Source organism: Ranitomeya imitator, chromosome 5 (genome assembly GCF_032444005.1).
Source record: "Ranitomeya imitator isolate aRanImi1 chromosome 5, aRanImi1.pri, whole genome shotgun sequence".
Classification (NCBI taxonomy): Eukaryota; Metazoa; Chordata; class Amphibia; order Anura; family Dendrobatidae; genus Ranitomeya; species Ranitomeya imitator.
Window position 1 is genome coordinate 230,542,058 of NC_091286.1, and position 18,854 is coordinate 230,560,911.

Consider the following 18,854-nt stretch of genomic DNA (forward strand, 5'->3'; position numbering starts at 1 on the left):
TATGATAATAAAGCGTTGTTTTTTGCCTCGTTTTTTTTTTTATTATTCTTACGGTGTTTACTGAAGGGGTTAACTAGTGGGCCAGTTTTATAGGTCGGGTCGTTACGGACGCGGCGATACTAAATATGTGTACTTTTATTGTTTTTTTTTTTATTTAGATAAAGAAATGTATTTATGGGAATAATATATATATATTTTTTTCATTATTTAGGATTTTTTTTTTTTTTTTTTTACACACTTGTAAAAAATTTTTTTTTTACTTTTTTACTTTGTCCCAGGGGGGGACAATACAGATCGGTGATCTGCCAGTTTGCACAGCACTCTGACAGATCACCGATCTGTCTGAGAGCAGTGCAGAGTTACCAAGTGCCTGCTCTGAGCAGGCACTTGGTAAGCCACCTCCCTCCCTGCAGGACCCGGATCCGCGGCCATATTGGATCTGGGACTTGATGCAGGGAGGGAGGTGGGAGACCCCCGGAGCAACGCGATCACATCGCGTTGCTGCGGGGGTCTCAGGGAAGCCCGCAGGGAGCCCCCTCCCTGCGCGATGCTTCCCTGCACCGCCGGCACATCGCGATCATGTTTGATCGCGGTGTGCCGGGGGTTAATGTGCCGGGGGCGGTCCGTGACCGCTCCTGGCACATAGTGCCCGATGTCAGCTGCGATAAGCAGCTGACACCCAGCCGCGATCGGCCGCGCTCCCCCCGTGAGCGCGGCCGATCGGCTATGACGTACTATTCCATCCTTGGGAAGTAAAGCCCACCCCACATGGACGGAATAGTACATCTAATGGCAGAAAGGGGTTAAAGGGACAATCCTGTTAGGCACATCCACTCTTACAGTAGAGCTTTGTGTGGATTCAGGAGCAGAAGGAAATTTTATGTCTTCTGCTTTTGCTATGCTCCACGCAGTACCTCTGGTTATGCTTGCCAAACCAGTAACCGTTAGAGTGGTGAATGGGTCGACATTTCCGTTACAGATCACACATCAGACTGTCCCTTTCACGTTAGCCATGTCCCCATCCCACCAGGAGATTATTTCCCTTCTTGTCCTTCCCGAGGGAATGGATGAGATTCTGCTGGGAATGCCCTGGCTCCGTTTCCACTCCCCACATATTGAGTGGACCTCTGGGAGGATCTTGGGTTGGAGTGAATCCTGTAAGGGCAGATGTGTGAAAGAGTGCGTTCAGGTTTCCACCACTGAGATACCTGCAGATCTCTCTACTCTCCCCAAATACTATTGGTCTTATGCAGACGTCTTCTCCAAAAAGGCCGCGGAGAACCTTCCGCCTCACTGTCCCCATGACTGTCCAATAGATCTCTTGCGTGGAGCAGAACCTCCTCTGGGACGTGTCTATCCCCTCTATCTCCCGGAAATGGAGGCTATGTCCAAATACATCCAGGAGAATTTGGCAAGAGGGTTTATTAGGAAGTCAGTGTCACCAGCAGGCGCAGGGTTCTTCTTTGTACAGAAGAAGAATGGAGAATTGCGTCCTTGCATAGACTACAGGGGTCTTAACGCCATCACCGTTAAGAATAAGTACCCGCTGCCCCTGATTTCTGAGCTTTTTGATAGGCTACGGGGAGCTAAGGTATTTACCAAATTAGACCTGCGGGGAGCTTATAACCTGATTCGCATCCGTGAGGGGGACGAATGGAAGACGGCGTTTAACACCAGAGATGGGCACTATGAGTATCTGGTGATGCCCTTCGGGCTCTGTAATGCCCCAGCCGTTTTCCAAGACTTTGTCAACGACATCTTCCGGGATATGCTTTCCACCTTGGTCGTAGTCTATCTGGATGATATTCTCATCTTCTCTCCAAATATTGACTCCCGCCGGAGAGATGTTGGCAGAGTCTTCGACCTCTTACGGGCAAACTCTCTTTACGCAAAGTTGGAGAAGTGTGTGTTTGAGCAGGAGTCTTTACATTTCCTGGGCTATATCATCTCTGCCCAGGGATTGGCTATGGATCCTGCCAAACTACAGGCTGTGATGGACTGGCAAGAACCCCATTCACTTAAAGCGGTGCAGCGCTTTATGGGGTTCATTAATTATTACCGCCAGTTCATTCCCCATTTCTCAACTTTGGTTGCTCCCTTGGTAGCCCTCACCAAGAAGGGAGCAAATCCCAAAGTGTGGTCTGAAGAGGTCTCCAGGGCCTTTTCTTCTACTAAGTCTCATTTTGCTAGCGCTCCCATCCTACATCGTCCCGATGTCGATAAGCCGTTTATAATGGAGGTGGATGCCTCTTCCGTTGGTGCTGGAGCAGTCCTCTTCCAAAAGGATGCTCAAGGTCGGAAGCATCCGTGCTTCTTCTTCTCCAAGACCTTCACACCAGCAGAGAGGAATTATTCCATCGGGGACAGGGAGTTGCTAGCGATGAAATTGGCTTTCTCAGAGTGGAGACATCTCTTGGAGGGGGCTCGTTTTCCCTTTCAAGTTTTTACAGACCACAAAAACTTGCTATATTTGCAAACAGCCCAGCGGCTAAATTCTCGCCCGGCCAGATGGTCCTTATTCTTCTCCCGATTACACTTCACCCTCCATTATCTCGCTGGGGAGAAGAATATTCGAGCTGATGCTCTTTCTCGCTCTGTTGTGTCATCTGAGGAGGAGGAAGGAGAGCCTCGGCTTATTGTTCCTTCTGAGAGCTTGAGAACCGTGGCTCCGGTGTCGCTTGAGTCTGTGCCTCCGTCCAAGACTTTTGTGCCCATAAATTTGCGACCGGAGGTTCTCTCTTGGGCTCATTCCTCCAGGGTGGGTGGACACTTTGGGACAAAAAAGACATCTGAGCTGCTGGCGAGGACGTACTGGTGGCTGCATATGCTCCGAGATGTCAGAGATTACGTTCTGGCGTGTGTCTCATGCGCCAAAAATAAGTCTCCTCGACAACGGCCGTCTGGGTTACTCTATCCCTTGCCGGTGGCAGACAAGCCCTGGGAGATGGTCAGGATGGACTTTGTAGTGGGTTTGCCCAAGTCTCGCGGCTGTACCGTCATTTGGGTTATTACCGATCATTTCTCGAAAATGGTGCATTTGGTGCCGCTCCCACGGTTACCTTCTGCACGGGTCTTGGCAGCGTTGTTCATAAGGCACATCTTCCGCCTACACTGCATGCCAGACAAAATTGTCAGTGACCGAGGTCCCCAGTTTGCTTCTCGGTTCTGGAGAGAGCTTTGTCATCTTCTCAGCATTGAGTTAAATCTCTCTTCCGCATATCATCCCGAGACTAATGGGTTGGTAGAGAGGGCCAATCAGACTCTGGTCACATATCTACGACATTTTGTTTCTGCCAGGCACGATGACTGGGCATCTTTATTACCATGGGCAGAGTTCGCCCTTAATAACGCTGTAGCCGACTCCACCGGTCAGACCCCTTTCCTCCTTAATTACGGCCAGCATCCGCGGGTTCCTGTGCCTATGCCCGTGTCCTCTGCTGACTCCAGGGTGGCAGACTGGGCAGTGGAGGCACGGGACATTTGGGACCGCACTCAAGATGCCATTCGGGCCTCGAAGGAGAGAATGAGGTCCTCTGCCGATGCACATTGGCGCCCTGCCCCGACCTTTGCTCCTGGCGATTTAGTGTGGCTCTCCGCCCGTAACATCAGGCTGCATGTAGAGTACACTAAGTTTGCACCTCGCTACTTGGGTCCCTTCAAGGTCCTCGAACAGGTTAATCCTGTGGTCTACCGTCTGGCGCTTCCTCCACGCCTTGGTATCACCGACACCTTACATGTGTCCCTCCTTAAGCCCGTATACATGTCTCGGTTTTCTGAGTCATCTGCCGAGACATCGGGTTCGTCTACGGACGATTTCGAGGTGAACGCTAGGGTTGAGCGAAACGGGTCGTTCATTTTCAAAAGTCGCCGACTTTTGGCAAAGTCGGGTTTCATGAAACCCGATCCGACCCCTGTGCGGGGTCGGCCATGCGGTGCGCGACTTTCGCGCCAAAGTCGCGTTTCAATGACGCGAAAAGCGCCATTTCTCAGCCAATGAAGGTAAACGCAGAGTGTGGGCAGCGTGATGACATAGGTCCTGGTCCCCACCATCTTAGAGAAGGGCATTGCAGTGATTGGCTTGCTGTCTGCTGCATCACAGGGGCTATAAAGGGGAGTTCCCGCCGACCGCCATGTTACTGCTGCTGATCTGAGCTTAGGGAGAGGTTGCTGCCGCTTCGTCAGAAGCAGGGATAGCGTTAGGCAGGGTCCATTAACCACCAAACTGCTTGTGCTGTAGCGATTTCCACTGCCCAACACCACCTTCGGTGTGCAGGGACAGTGGAAGCTACATTTTTTTTTTTTTCCCCCTCAGCGCTGTAGCTCATTGGGCTGCCCTAGAAGGCTCCCTGATAGCTGCATTGCTGTGTGTACGCCGCTGTGCAAACCAACTGCTTTTTTCAAAGCACAAATCCTCTTGTTCCTTCCTTTCTGCACAGCTATCTTTTTGGTTTGTACACACTTTTTATTTAATTTGTGCATCAGTCCACTCCTTATTGCTGCCTGCCATACCTGGCTGAGATTACTGCAGGGAGATAGTAATTGAAGGACACTCCCTGTTTTTTTTTTTTTGTGTGTGGGAGATTAAGATTTACATTTCTGCTAGAGTGCCATCCCTGTCTGTGTCATCTCTCACTCAGTGGGCCATAGAAAGCCTATTTATTTTTTTGCTTGATTTGGGTTATAAAATCTACCTGAAAAAATCACTACATCAATCAGTGGGAGAAAAATATTGGCCTCAGGGCTTGTGTGCCACTCTTGACTCCTGTGTGCATCATCACTCACTCAGTGGGCCATAGAAAGCCTATTTATTTTTTTGCTTGATTTTGGTTCTAAAATCTACCTGAAAAAATCACTACATCAATCAGTGGGAGAAAAATATTGGCCTCAGGGCTTGTGTGCCACTCCTGACTCCTGTGTGCATCATCACTCACTCAGTGGGCCATAGAAAGGCCATTTTTTTTTTTTTTTGCTTTATTTGGGTTCTAAATTCTACCTGAAAAAATCAATAAATCAATCAGTGGGAGATTAATATTGGCCTTTGGGCTTGTGTGCCAGTCCTAAGCGTGCCATCTCTCTCTCTCAGATAGTGGGCCATAGAAAGCCTATTTATTTATTTTTTTTTTTATTGGGTTTATAAATTTTCCCTGGAAAAAAAAAAAAAAGTGGGAGATTAATATTGGCCTCTGGGCTTGTGTGCCAGTCCTGAGCGTGCCATCTCTCTCACAAATAGTGGGCCATAGAAAGCCTATTTATTTTTTTTTTTTTGGTTTTATAAATTCTCCCTTAAAAAAAAAAGGGAGATTAATATTGGCCTTTGGGCTTGTGTGCCAGTCCTAAGGGTGCCATCTCTCTCTGTCTCTCAGATAGTGGGCCATAGAAAGCCTATTTATTATTTTTTTTATTGGGTTTATAAATTTTCCCTGGAACAAAAAAAAAAAAGTGGGAGATAAATATTGGCCTCTGGGCTTGTGTGCCACTCCTGACTCCTGTGTGCGTCATCTCTCACTCAGTGGGCCATAGAAAGCCTTTTTTTGTTTTATTTGTTTTCTAAATTCTCCCTGAAAAAATCATTTTATTTTATTTGGTTTCTAAATTCTTCCTAAAAAAATCATTTTATTCTATTTTTTTTTTCCTAAAGTCTCCCTGAAAAAAAAAAAAAAAAAACAAATCAGTGGGAGATTAATATTGCCCTTTCTGCTTGTGTGCCAGTCTTGACTCCTGGGTGTGCCATCTCTCTCTCTCTCTCCAATTGTGGGCCATAGAAAGCCTAGTATTTTTTTTAGCTTGATTTGGGTTCCAAAATGTACCTGAAAAAATCACTACATCAATCAGTGGGAGATAAATATTGGCCTCTGGGCTTGTGTGCCACTCCTGACTCCTGTGTGCGTCATCTCTCACTCAGTGGGCCATAGAAAGCCTTTTTTTGTTTTATTTGTTTTCTAAATTCTCCCTGAAAAAATCATTTTATTTTATTTGGTTTCTAAATTCTTCCTGAAAAAATCATTTTATTCTATTTTTTTTTTCCTAAAGTCTCCCTGAAAAAAAAAAAAAAAAAAAAATTCAGTGGGAGATTAATATTGCCCTTTCTGCTTGTGTGCCAGTCTTGACTCCTGGGTGTGCCATCTCTCTCTCTCTCTCTCCAATTGTGGGCCATAGAAAGCCTATTATTTTTTTAGCTTGATTTGGGTTCCAAAATCTACCTGAAAAAATCACTACATCAATCAGTGGGAGATAAATATTGGCCTCTGGGCTTGTGTGCCACTCCTGACTCCTGTGTGCGTCATCTCTCACTCAGTGGGCCATAGAAAGCCTTTTTTTGTTTTATTTGTTTTCTAAATTCTCCCTGAAAAAATCATTTTATTTTATTTGGTTTCTAAATTCTTCCTGAAAAAATCATTTTATTCTATTTTTTTTTCCTAAAGTCTCCCTGAAAAAAACAAAAAACAAACAAATCAGTGGGAGATTAATATTGCCCTTTCTGCTTGTGTGCCAGTCTTGACTCCTGGGTGTGCCATCTCTCTCTCTCTCTCTCCAATTGTGGGCCATAGAAAGCCTATTATTTTTTTTAGCTTGATTTGGGTTCCAAAATCTACCTGAAAAAATCACTACATCAATCAGTGGGAGATAAATATTGGCCTCTGGGCTTGTGTGCCACTCCTGACTCCTGTGTGCGTCATCTCTCACTCAGTGGGCCATAGAAAGCCTTTTTTTGTTTTATTTGTTTTCTAAATTCTCCCTGAAAAAATCATTTTATTTTCTTTGGTTTCTAAATTCTTCCTGAAAAAATCATTTTATTCTATTTTTTTTTTTCCGAAAGTCTCCCTGAAAAAAAACAAAAAAAAACAAATCAGTGGGAGATTAATATTGCCCTTTCTGCTTGTGTGCCAGTCTTGACTCCTGGGTGTGCCATCTCTCTCTCTTTCTCCAATTGTGGGCCATAGAAAGCCTATTATTTTTTTTAGCTTGATTTGGGTTCCAAAATCTACCTGAAAAAATCACTACATCAATCAGTGGGAGATAAATATTGGCCTCTGGGCTTGTGTGCCACTCCTGACTCCTGTGTGCGTCATCTCTCACTCAGTGGGCCATAGAAAGCCTTTTTTTGTTTTATTTGTTTTCTAAATTCTCCCTGAAAAAATCATTTTATTTTATTTGGTTTCTAAATTCTTCCTGAAAAAATCATTTTATTCTATTTTTTTTTCCTAAAGTCTCCCTGAAAAAAAACAAAAAAAAACAAATCAGTGGGAGATTAATATTGCCCTTTCTGCTTGTGTGCCAGTCTTGACTCCTGGGTGTGCCATCTCTCTCTCTCCAATTGTGGGCCATAGAAAGCCTATTATTTTTTTTAGCTTGATTTGGGTTCCAAAATCTACCTGAAAAAATCACTACATCAATCAGTGGGAGATAAATATTGGCCTCTGGGCTTGTGTGCCACTCCTGACTCCTGTGTGCGTCATCTCTCACTCAGTGGGCCATAGAAAGCCTTTTTTTGTTTTATTTGTTTTCTAAATTCTCCCTGAAAAAATCATTTTATCTTCTTTGGTTTCTAAATTCTTCCTGAAAAAATCATTTTATTCTATTTTTTTTTTTTCCGAAAGTCTCCCTGCAAAAAAAAAAAAAAAATCAAATCAGTGGGAGATTAATATTTACATTTGTGCTTCAGTGACAGTCCTGCGTGTGTGGCATCTCTCTCATTTGTTGCCACCAACAACAGAGTGTGTAACATTGTGCCTGATTTTCGTTGTGGTCTCACTCACCTGTAAAGGGGTAGCTAAATCATACTGAAGTTATAGCTCACCGTGTAATTTGTGTGACAGCAACAAATACCGTTAGTTTGTTTACGTTTTTAAAACAATGAGGAAGTATGGTGGAAGAGGTCGTGGCCGGGGGCGTTCATTGTCAGCTGGTAATGAGGGTAGTGGTAGTGGTGGAGCATCAGCTGGTCGTGGGAAAAAAAATATTGCACCTAAGTCTGGAGCTGTGGAGCCAGGTTCGTCGTCTGGCTACACAAGGCCTCGAACGCTCCCTTTTCTGGGAGTAGGAAAACCGCTTTTAAAGCCGGAGCAGCAAGAGCAAGTTTTGGCTTATCTTGCTGACTCAGCCTCTAGCTCTTTTGCCTCCTCTCGTGAAACTGGTAAATGTCAAAGCAGTGCGTCGTTAGTGGATGTTCACGGTCAGGGACAAGTCGCTTCCTTGTCCTCTTCAGCAAAAACAACAACAGAGAAGAATGCAGCAGGCGACACAACGGGTTACTCCATGGAGCTCTTTACACATACCGTCCCTGGCTTAGAAAGTGAAGCAGTTAACAGTCCATGCCCATTACAAGTTGAATCTGACATGGAGTGCACTGATGCACAGCCACAGCCAGACTACTATGCTGGTCCTTTGACTCAGACCACAACATTGCCCTCGCAGGGTGCTGATCAAGAATCAGACCCTGATGAGACTATGTTGCCCCATCACGAACGCTATACCACCGACCGACACGGTGACACAGACGAAGTTGCACACGAGCTACAAGAAGAGGTAATAGATGACCCAGTTCTTGACCCCGATTGGCAGCCATTGGGGGAACAGGGTGCAGGCGGCAGCAGTTCTGAAGCGGAGGAGGAGGGGCCGCAGCAGGCATCAACATCGCAACAGGTTCCATCTGCCGGGCCCGTATCTTGCCCAAAACGCGTGGCAAAGCTAAAACCTGTTGGAGGACAGCGTGGCCATCCGGTTAAAGCTCAGTCTGCAATGCCTGAAAAGGTATCCGATGCTAGAAAGAGTGCAGTCTGGCATTTTTTTAAACAACATCCAATTGGTCAGCGCAAAGTCATCTGTCAAAAATGTTCAACTACCTTAAGCAGAGGACAGAATCTGAAAAGTCTCAATACAAGTTGCATGCATAGACATTTAACCACCATGCATTTGCAAGCCTGGACTAACTACCAAACGTCCCTTAAGGTTGTAGCACCCTCGGCCAATGAAGCTAGTCAGCAACGCAACATCCCTTCCGGCAGTGTAGGGCCACCATTTTCCGCACCACCTGCAGTATCTGTGCAGGTTTCTTTGCCAGGCCAAAGCCGTCAGGGTCAGGGAATCACCAGTTTCGTAGTAGGAAACACTGCATCTAGGGCACCGGTGGCAACAATACCATCTCCCACCGTCTCTCAGTCTGCCATGTCCACCGGCACCCCCGCTAGTTCCACGATCTCCAGCTCTCCAGTCCAGCTCACCCTACATGAGACTATGGTTAGAAAAAGGAATTACTTAGCCTCGCATCCGCGTACACAGGGTTTGAACGCACACATAGCTAGACTAATCTCGTTAGAGATGATGCCCTACCGGTTAGTTGAAAACGAAGCTTTCAAAGCCCTGATGGACTACGCTGTACCACGCTACGAGCTACCCAGTCGACACTTTTTTTCCAGAAAAGCCATCCCAGCCCTCCACCAGCATGTTAAAGAGCGCATCGTTCATGCACTCAGGCAATCTGTGAGCACAAAGGTGCACCTGACAACAGATGCATGGACCAGTAGGCATGGCCAGGGACGTTACGTGTCCATCACGGCACACTGGGTAAATGTGGTGGATGCAGGGTCCACAGGGGACAGCAAGTTTGGGACAGTTCTGCCTAGCCCACGGTCTAGGAAACAATTGGCTGTAGCCGTTCGCACCCCCTCCTCCTCCTCTTCGTCCTCCTGCAGAAGCGAGAGCTCGTCCACAGACCGCAGTCGCACAACCACTCCATCCGCAGCTGCCACTGTTGCACACCAGGTCTCCCATTATGGGGCAGCTACTGGCAAACGTCAGCAGGCTGTATTGGCTATGAAGTGTTTGGGCGACAACAGACACACCGCGGAAGTTCTGTCCGAGTTCTTGCAGAAAGAAACGCAGTCGTGGCTGGGCACTGTAGATCTTGAGGCAGGCAAGGTAGTGAGTGATAACGGAAGGAATTTCATGGCTGCCATCTCCCTTTCCCAACTGAAACACATTCCTTGCCTGGCTCACACCTTAAACCTGGTGGTGCAGTGCTTCCTGAAAAGTTATCCGGGGTTATCCGACCTGCTCCTCAAAGTGCGTGGACTTTGCTCACATATCCGCCATTCGCCCGTACACTCCAGCCGTATGCAGACCTATCAGCGTTCTTTGAACCTTCCCCAGCATCGCCTAATCATAGACGTTGCAACAAGGTGGAACTCAACACTGCACATGCTTCAGAGACTGTGTGAACAGAGGCGGGCTGTTATGTTTTTGTGGGAGGATACACATACACGGGCAGGCAGTAGGATGGCAGACATTGAGTTGTCAGGTGTGCAGTGGTCGAAGATTCAAGACATGTGTCAAGTCCTTCAGTGTTTTGAGGAATGCACACGGCTGGTTAGTGCAGACAACGCCATAATATGCATGAGCATCCCCCTAATGCGTCTGCTGATGCAAAGTTTGACGCACATAAAGGATCAGGCGTCTGCAGCTGAGGAAGAGGAAAGCCTTGATGACAGTCAGCCATTCTGGCCAGGGCAGTGTACAGGACGAGTTAGCGGGCGAAGAGGAGGAGGAGGACGAGGAGGATGATGGGGATGATTATATTTTTAATGAGGAAGCTTTTCCGGGTCCACTGGAAATTGGTGGCGCGGCAAGGCCGGGTTCTGGTTTTTGGAGGGACACAAGTGACGTGGATTTGCCTGAAACTGCCCCTCAACCAAGCACAACCGCAGATTTGAGAACTGGAACTTTGGCCCACATGGCGGATTATGCCTTACGTATCCTCAAAAGGGACACACGCATAACTAATATGATGAATGATGACGATTACTGGTTGGCCTGCCTCCTTGATCCTCGCTATAAAGGCAAATTGCAAAATATAATGCCACATGAGAACTTGGAACTAATATTAGCAACCAAACAATCAACTCTTGTTGACCGTTTGCTTCTGGCATTCCCTGCACACAGCGCCCGTGATCGTTCTCACACGAGCTGCAGGGGCCAGCAGACCAGAGGAGTTAGAGGGGCAGAAATCAGAAGTGGCGTTGGCCAGAGGGGTTTTCTGACCAGGTTGTGGAGTGATTTTGCTATGACCGCAGACAGGACAGGTACTGCAGCATCAATTCAAAGTGACAGGAGACAACATTTGTCCAGTATGGTTACAAACTATTTTTCATCCCTTATCGATGTTCTCCCTCAACCGTCATTCCCATTTGATTACTGGGCATCAAAATTAGACACCTGGCCAGAATTGGCAGAATATGCATTGCAGGAGCTTGCTTGCCCGGCAGCTAGTGTCCTATCAGAAAGAGTATTCAGTGCTGCAGGTTCAATACTAACAGAAAAAAGGACTTGTCTGGCTACCCAAAATGTAGATGATCTAACCTTCATTAAAATGAACCACAACTGGATTTCGAAATCTTTTGCCCCACCTTGCCCGGCTGACACCTAGCTTTCCTATGAAAAGGTCTTGCCTGTGGACTATTCTGAATGCCTTTTCCAATCTCGTAATTTTCTGCACCTGATTGTCCAGCATACGACATGTTTACACCTCACTAAATGGCCAAACTCCCCACACGGGGCCGTGGTATCGACACTTGGCGACAGCACCCGTGAGAGTGCAGTTTGTCTGAAGAGGTGGGTGAGCCCGCTTTTGGTCGACGGCACTGCCACTGGGTCCCTCCTAGTACAATAAAGTGTCTCTGGCGGTGGTGGTGCGCACCCAACGTCAGACACACCATTGTAATATGAGGGGCCCTGGGCCTGTACCGCCGGCCACAAGACAGTTTCCCCCCACCCCAGCTCAAACAGTGCTCTACCACTTGCAAAATTATCTCACAGCTCCACCAATGTTTAGTCTATGCGCTGACATCCTTCAATGCCTGCCACTGACAATACCATTGTATTGACATTTTTGTTATGTTAGGCCTTCGATGCCTGTCTGTGGTCACTCCTTCCACTAGGCCTCCACTGACCACACCACTGCTGCCCGTGTACCCCTGGAACCAATTTAAAATTGCCTACAGCCATGTGTTATTATTTTAGGCCTTCGATGCCTGTCTGCGGTGACTCCTTCCACTAGGCCTCCACTGACCACACCACTGCTGCCCGTGTACCCTGGAACCAATTTAAGATTGCCTACAGCCATGTGTTATTATTTTAGGCCTTCGATGCCTGTCTGCGGTCACTCCTTCCACTAGGCCTCCACTGACCACACCACTGCTGCCCGTGTACCCCTGGAACCAATTTAAAATTGCCTACAGCCATGTGTTATTATTTTAGGCCTTCGATGCCTGTCTGCGGTCACTCCTTCCACTAGGCCTCCACTGACCACACCACTGCTGCCCGTGTACCCCTGGAACCAATTTAAAATTGCCTACAGCCATGTGTTATTATTTTAGGCCTTCGATGCCTGTCTGCGGTGACTCCTTCCACTAGGCCTCCACTGACAACAACACTGCTGCCCGTGTACCCCTGTAACCAATTTAAAATTGCCTACAGCCATGTGTTATTATTTTAGGCCTTCGATGCCTGTCTGCGGTCACTCCTTCCACTAGGCCTCCACTGACCACACCACTGCTGCCCGTGTACCCCTGTAACCAATTTAAAATTGCCTACAGCCATGTGTTATTATTTTAGGCCTTCGATGCCTGTCTGCGGTGACTCCTTCCACTAGGCCTCCACTGACCACACCACTGCTGCCCGTGTACCCCTGGAACCAATTTAAAATTGCCTACAGCCATGTGTTATTATTTTAGGCCTTCGATGCCTGTCTGCGGTCACTCCTTCCACTAGGCCTCCACTGACCACACCACTGCTGCCCGTGTACCCCTGGAACCAATTTAAAATTGCCTACAGCCATGTGTTATTATTTTAGGCCTTCGATGCCTGTCTGTGGTCACTCCTTCCACTAGGCCTCCACTGACCACACCACTGCTGCCCGTTTACCCCTGGAACCAATTTAAAATTGCCTACAGCCATGTGTTATTATTTTAGGCCTTCGATGCCTGTCTGCGGTCACTCCTTTCACTAGGCCTCCACTGACCACACCACTGCTGCCCGTGTACCCCTGGAACCAATTTAAAATTGCCTACAGCCATGTGTTATTATTTTAGGCCTTCGATGCCTGTCTGTGGTCACTCCTTCCACTAGGCCTCCACTGACCACACCACTGCTGCCCGTGTACCCCTGGAACCAATTTAAAATTGCCTACAGCCATGTGTTATTATTTTAGGCCTTCGATGCCTGTCTGCGGTCACTCCTTCCACTAGGCCTCCACTGACCACACCACTGCTGCCCGTGTACCCCTGGAACCAATTTAAAATTGCCTACAGCCATGTGTTATTATTTTAGGCCTTCGATGCCTGTCTGCGGTTACTCCTTCCACTAGGCCTCCACTGACCACACCACTGCTGCCCGTGTACCCCTGTAACCAATTTAAAATTGCCTACAGCCATGTGTTATTATTTTAGGCCTTCGATGCCTGTCTGCGGTGACTCCTTCCACTAGGCCTCCACTGACCACACCACTGCTGCCCGTGTACCCCTGGAACCAATTTAAAATTGCCTACAGCCATGTGTTATTATTTTAGGCCTTCGATGCCTGTCTGCGGTGACTCCTTCCACTAGGCCTCCACTGACCACACCACTGCTGCCCGTGTACCCCTGGAACCAATTTAAAATTGCCTACAGCCATGTGTTATTATTTTAGGCCTTCGATGCCTGTCTGCGGTCACTCCTTCCACTAGGCCTCCACTGACCACACCACTGCTGCCCGTGTACCCCTGTAACCAATTTAAAATTGCCTACAGCCATGTGTTATTATTTTAGGCCTTCGATGCCTGTCTGCGGTCACTCCTTCCACTAGGCCTCCACTGACCACTAGAGTTGAGCGACCTTGACCTTTTTAGAGTCGAGCCGGGTTTTGCGAAACCCGACTATGTCCAAAGTCGGGTCGAGTGAAATCGGCCGATTATGACGTAAAGTCGGGATCGACCGAAACACGAAACCCAATGCAAGTCAATGGGGCAGCATAGTCGGCAGTGAGTGGGGGCCAGGAAAACACCTAGAGTGGCCATTTTAATGTCAAAACCATCCATTCTTCTTAATGAAGCTTGTCAAGCGTAATTTACCTTATAATAATTGGAAGGCATTTGAAATTGGGGGTCATTTGGCTAAAGTTGTGGGGGGTAGGGCTGGTTCAAGTAATTAGTGGGCCCAGGAAATCTGGACCACGTCACGGCAGTGGAGCAGGGAGAGGTAAGTATTTCAACTTTGCAAGTGCTGTGAACCTGAGCAAGCAGGGGGGGCCCACTCGTTGGCATTGGCACTGGCACAGGGCCCCTCAAAGTACAGCGGTGTGTTTGCACGGCGGGGGCGCCTCCCACCGGCAGCAACACTTTTGCGTACTATGAGAGGCCCTGTGCCAGTGACGTCGCCAACTAGTATTCCTCCCCCCACCTGATGAAGGAACCTGCACTTTCATCTGCACCTTCCTCTTTGTCCCCGTGTAAGGTGGTATGGTATGCGGGAAGAGCAACCTGACTTTCAGCAGGGTCACAATGTTGTTGTGTAGCGTGCACGGGGAATGTTGCGTTATGGGTCAATGTACCAGCAGACTCATCTATCACTGGCTGGGCAATGGGCACGATGAAGTGGAAACACAGATATAGGCCCAAAGAAGAAAGTGGGCTAAATGCAGTTCAAAATTGGTAACACAGGAATAACCAGGGGGCATTGCAGTGGAGGACAACTGGAATGAGAGGCTGACACAGAGAGTAGGGCCAAATCAGTAAGTAGTCGAAATGCAGTTCAAAATTGGCAACCGTAGTAAACAGGCGGCACAGCTTTGTTCAGTGGAGGAGAACAGCAAGGAGTGGCAGACACCGATAGTAGGCCCCAAACCAACTAGTACGCCAAATGCAGTTGTTCCATTTAACCACAATTTAATGAGAGCCTGAAGATAGAAGCTCAGGAAAGGCAACCTGGGGAACACCTTGGAGTGTAACACACCATCTCTCTCCACCCCATACCCATTTTGTATGGCCTAATGCAGTGTACTTTTCTACAACTACTAAACGAGAGTCGGAAGACCGAAGCAATGGCAAGGAAACCTGGGGAACACCTTAGAGTGTAACACACCCTCTCTCTACACCCCATACCCAATTTGAAGGCCTAATGCAGTGTAGTTTCCAAGAACTACTAAACGAGAGCCGGAAGATCGAAGCTCAGGAAAGGCAACCTGGGGAACACCTTGGAGTGTAACACACCCTCTCGCTACACCCCATACCCAATTTGAAGGCCTAATGCAGCGTAGTTTCCAACAACTACTAAACGAGAGCCGGAAGATCGAAGCTCAGGAAAGGCAACCTGGGGAACACCTTGGAGTGTAACACACCCTCTCTCTACACCCCATACCCAATTTGAAGGCCTAATGCAGTGTAGTTTCCAAGAACTACTAAACGAGAGCCGGAAGATCGAAGCTCAGGAAAGGCAACCTGGGGAACACCTTGGAGTGTAACACACCCTCTCGCTACACCCCATACCCAATTTGAAGGCCTAATGCAGCGTAGTTTCCAACAACTACTAAACGAGAGCCGGAAGATCGAAGCTCAGGAAAGGCAACCTGGGGAACACCTTGGAGTGGAACACACCATCTCTCTACACCCCATACCCAATTTGAAGGCCTAATGCAGAGTAGTTTCCAAGAACTACTAAACGAGAGCCGGAAGATCGAAGCTCAGGAAAGGCAACCTGGGGAACACCTTGGAGTGTAACACAACGTCTCTCTACACGACGGAAGGGCTGATTCTTAGGAAGGAAGGCTGTTGGAAATAAGCATTGCGCGTCCGAGGGTGATTATATTCTTATTAGGTATATACTCACCCTCGGACGCGCCCTGCTTCTTTATTTGGAATGAATGTTTATTTGCAATGTGGTGTTGACTTTCTCTATTATTTTGGTAATTAATGATTTTATTATTTTCATTATTTTGCATCTTCTCGGCAATAATATAAAGAAGACGCGACAGGACAACACTCGGTGGATGCCATATGTGTGTTTTCAATTTAAAAAAACTTTCAGTTAACTACTTGCAGGAGAAAGTAATTGTAGCTGGTGGCCATTTTTAGTACTGTACCAGATTAGAGTTGTGTGTTTGTTTTTAATGTTAAAATGTCTGCATTTGATATCTCACCAGTATTTTCTTTTTTATAAGCAAAATACTTATTTTTATATTTTCTGATGTTGGTTCCAGGGGTACACGGCCAGCAGTGCCCTGGTCAGTGTAGTAGTAGTTGAAAGAATGGACCGCAGACAGGCATCGAAGGCCTAAAATAATAACACATGGCTGTAGGCAATTTTAAATTGGTTCCAGGGGTACACGGACAGCAGTGGTGTGGTCAGTGGAGGCCTAGTGGAAGGAGTGACCGCAGACAGGCATCGAAGGCCTAAAATAATAACACATGGCTGTAGGCAATTTTAAATTGGTTCCAGGGGTACACGGACAGCAGTGGTGTGGTCAGTGGAGGCCTAGTGGAAGGAGTGACCGCAGACAGGCATCGAAGGCCTAAAATAATAACACATGGCTGTAGGCAATTTTAAATTGGTTCCAGGGGTACACGGGCAGCAGTGACCTGGTCAGTGTAGTAGTAGTTGAAAGAATGGACCGCAGACAGGCATCGAAGGCCTAAAATAAAAAAATTGGGCTGGCTGTAGGCAATTTTAAATTGGTTCCAGGGGTACACGGGCAGCAGTGACCTGGTCAGTGTAGTAGTAGTTGAAAGAATGGACCGCAGACAGGCATCGAAGGCCTAAAATAAAAAAATTGGGCTGGCTGTAGGCAATTTTAAATTGGTTCCAGGGGTACACGGGCAGCAGTGACCTGGTCAGTGTAGTAGTAGTTGAAAGAATGGACCGCAGACAGGCATCGAAGGCCTAAAATAAAAAAATTGGGCTGGCTGTAGGCAATTTTAAATTGGTTCCAGGGGTACACGGGCAGCAGTGGTGTGGTCAGTGGAGGCCTAGTGGAAGGAGTGACCGCAGACAGGCATCGAAGGCCTAAAATAATAACACATGGCTGTAGGCAATTTTAAATTGGTTCCAGGGGTACACGGGCAGCAGTGACCTGGTCAGTGTAGTAGTAGTTGAAAGAATGGACCGCAGACAGGCATCGAAGGCCTAAAATAAAAAAATTGGGCTGGCTGTAGGCAATTTTAAATTGGTTCCAGGGGTACACGGGCAGCAGTGGTGTGGTCAGTGGAGGCCTAGTGGAAGGAGTGACCGCAGACAGGCATCGAAGGCCTAAAATAATAACACATGGCTGTAGGCAATTTTAAATTGGTTCCAGGGGTACACGGGCAGCAGTGACCTGGTCAGTGTAGTAGTAGTTGAAAGAATGGACCGCAGACAGGCATCGAAGGCCTAAAATAAAAAAATTGGGCTGGCTGTAGGCAATTTTAAATTGGTTCCAGGGGTACACGGGCAGCAGTGACCTGGTCAGTGTAGTAGTAGTTGAAAGAATGGACCGCAGACAGGCATCGAAGGCCTAACATAACAAACTTGGGCTGGCTGTAGGCACTTTTAAATTGGTTCCAGGGGTACACGGGCAGCAGTGGTCTGGTCAGTGGAAGTCTAGTGGAAGGAGTGACCGCAGACAGGCATCGAAGGCCTAAAATAATAACACATGGCTGTAGGCAATTTTAAATTGGTTCCAGGGGTACACGGACAGCAGTGGTGTGGTCAGTGGAGGCCTAGTGGAAGGAGTGACCGCAGACAGGCATCGAAGGCCTAAAATAATAACACATGGCTGTAGGCAATTTTAAATTGGTTCCAGGGGTACACGGGCAGCAGTGACCTGGTCAGTGTAGTAGTAGTTGAAAGAATGGACCGCAGACAGGCATCGAAGGCCTAAAATAAAAAAATTGGGCTGGCTGTAGGCAATTTTAAATTGGTTCCAGGGGTACACGGGCAGCAGTGACCTGGTCAGTGTAGTAGTAGTTGAAAGAATGGACCGCAGACAGGCATCGAAGGCCTAAAATAAAAAAATTGGGCTGGCTGTAGGCAATTTTAAATTGGTTCCAGGGGTACACGGGCAGCAGTGACCTGGTCAGTGTAGTAGTAGTTGAAAGAATGGACCGCAGACAGGCATCGAAGGCCTAAAATAAAAAAATTGGGCTGGCTGTAGGCAATTTTAAATTGGTTCCAGGGGTACACGGGCAGCAGTGGTGTGGTCAGTGGAGGCCTAGTGGAAGGAGTGACCGCAGACAGGCATCGAAGGCCTAAAATAATAACACATGGCTGTAGGCAATTTTAAATTGGTTCCAGGGGTACACGGGCAGCAGTGACCTGGTCAGTGTAGTAGTAGTTGAAAGAATGGACCGCAGACAGGCATCGAAGGCCTAAAATAAAAAAATTGGGCTGGCTGTAGGCAATTTTAAATTGGTTCCAGGGGTACACGGGCAGCAGTGGTGTGGTCAGTGGAGGCCTAGTGGAAGGAGTGACCGCAGACAGGCATCGAAGGCCTAAAATAATAACACATGGCTGTAGGCAATTTTAAATTGGTTCCAGGGGTACACGGGCAGCAGTGACCTGGTCAGTGTAGTAGTAGTTGAAAGAATGGACCGCAGACAGGCATCGAAGGCCTAAAATAAAAAAATTGGGCTGGCTGTAGGCAATTTTAAATTGGTTCCAGGGGTACACGGGCAGCAGTGGTGTGGTCAGTGGAGGCCTAGTGGAAGGAGTGACCGCAGACAGGCATCGAAGGCCTAAAATAATAACACATGGCTGTAGGCACTTTTAAATTGGTTCCAGGGGTACACGGGCAGCAGTGGTCTGGTCAGTGGAAGTCTAGTGGAAGGAGTGACCGCAGACAGGCTTCGAAGGCCT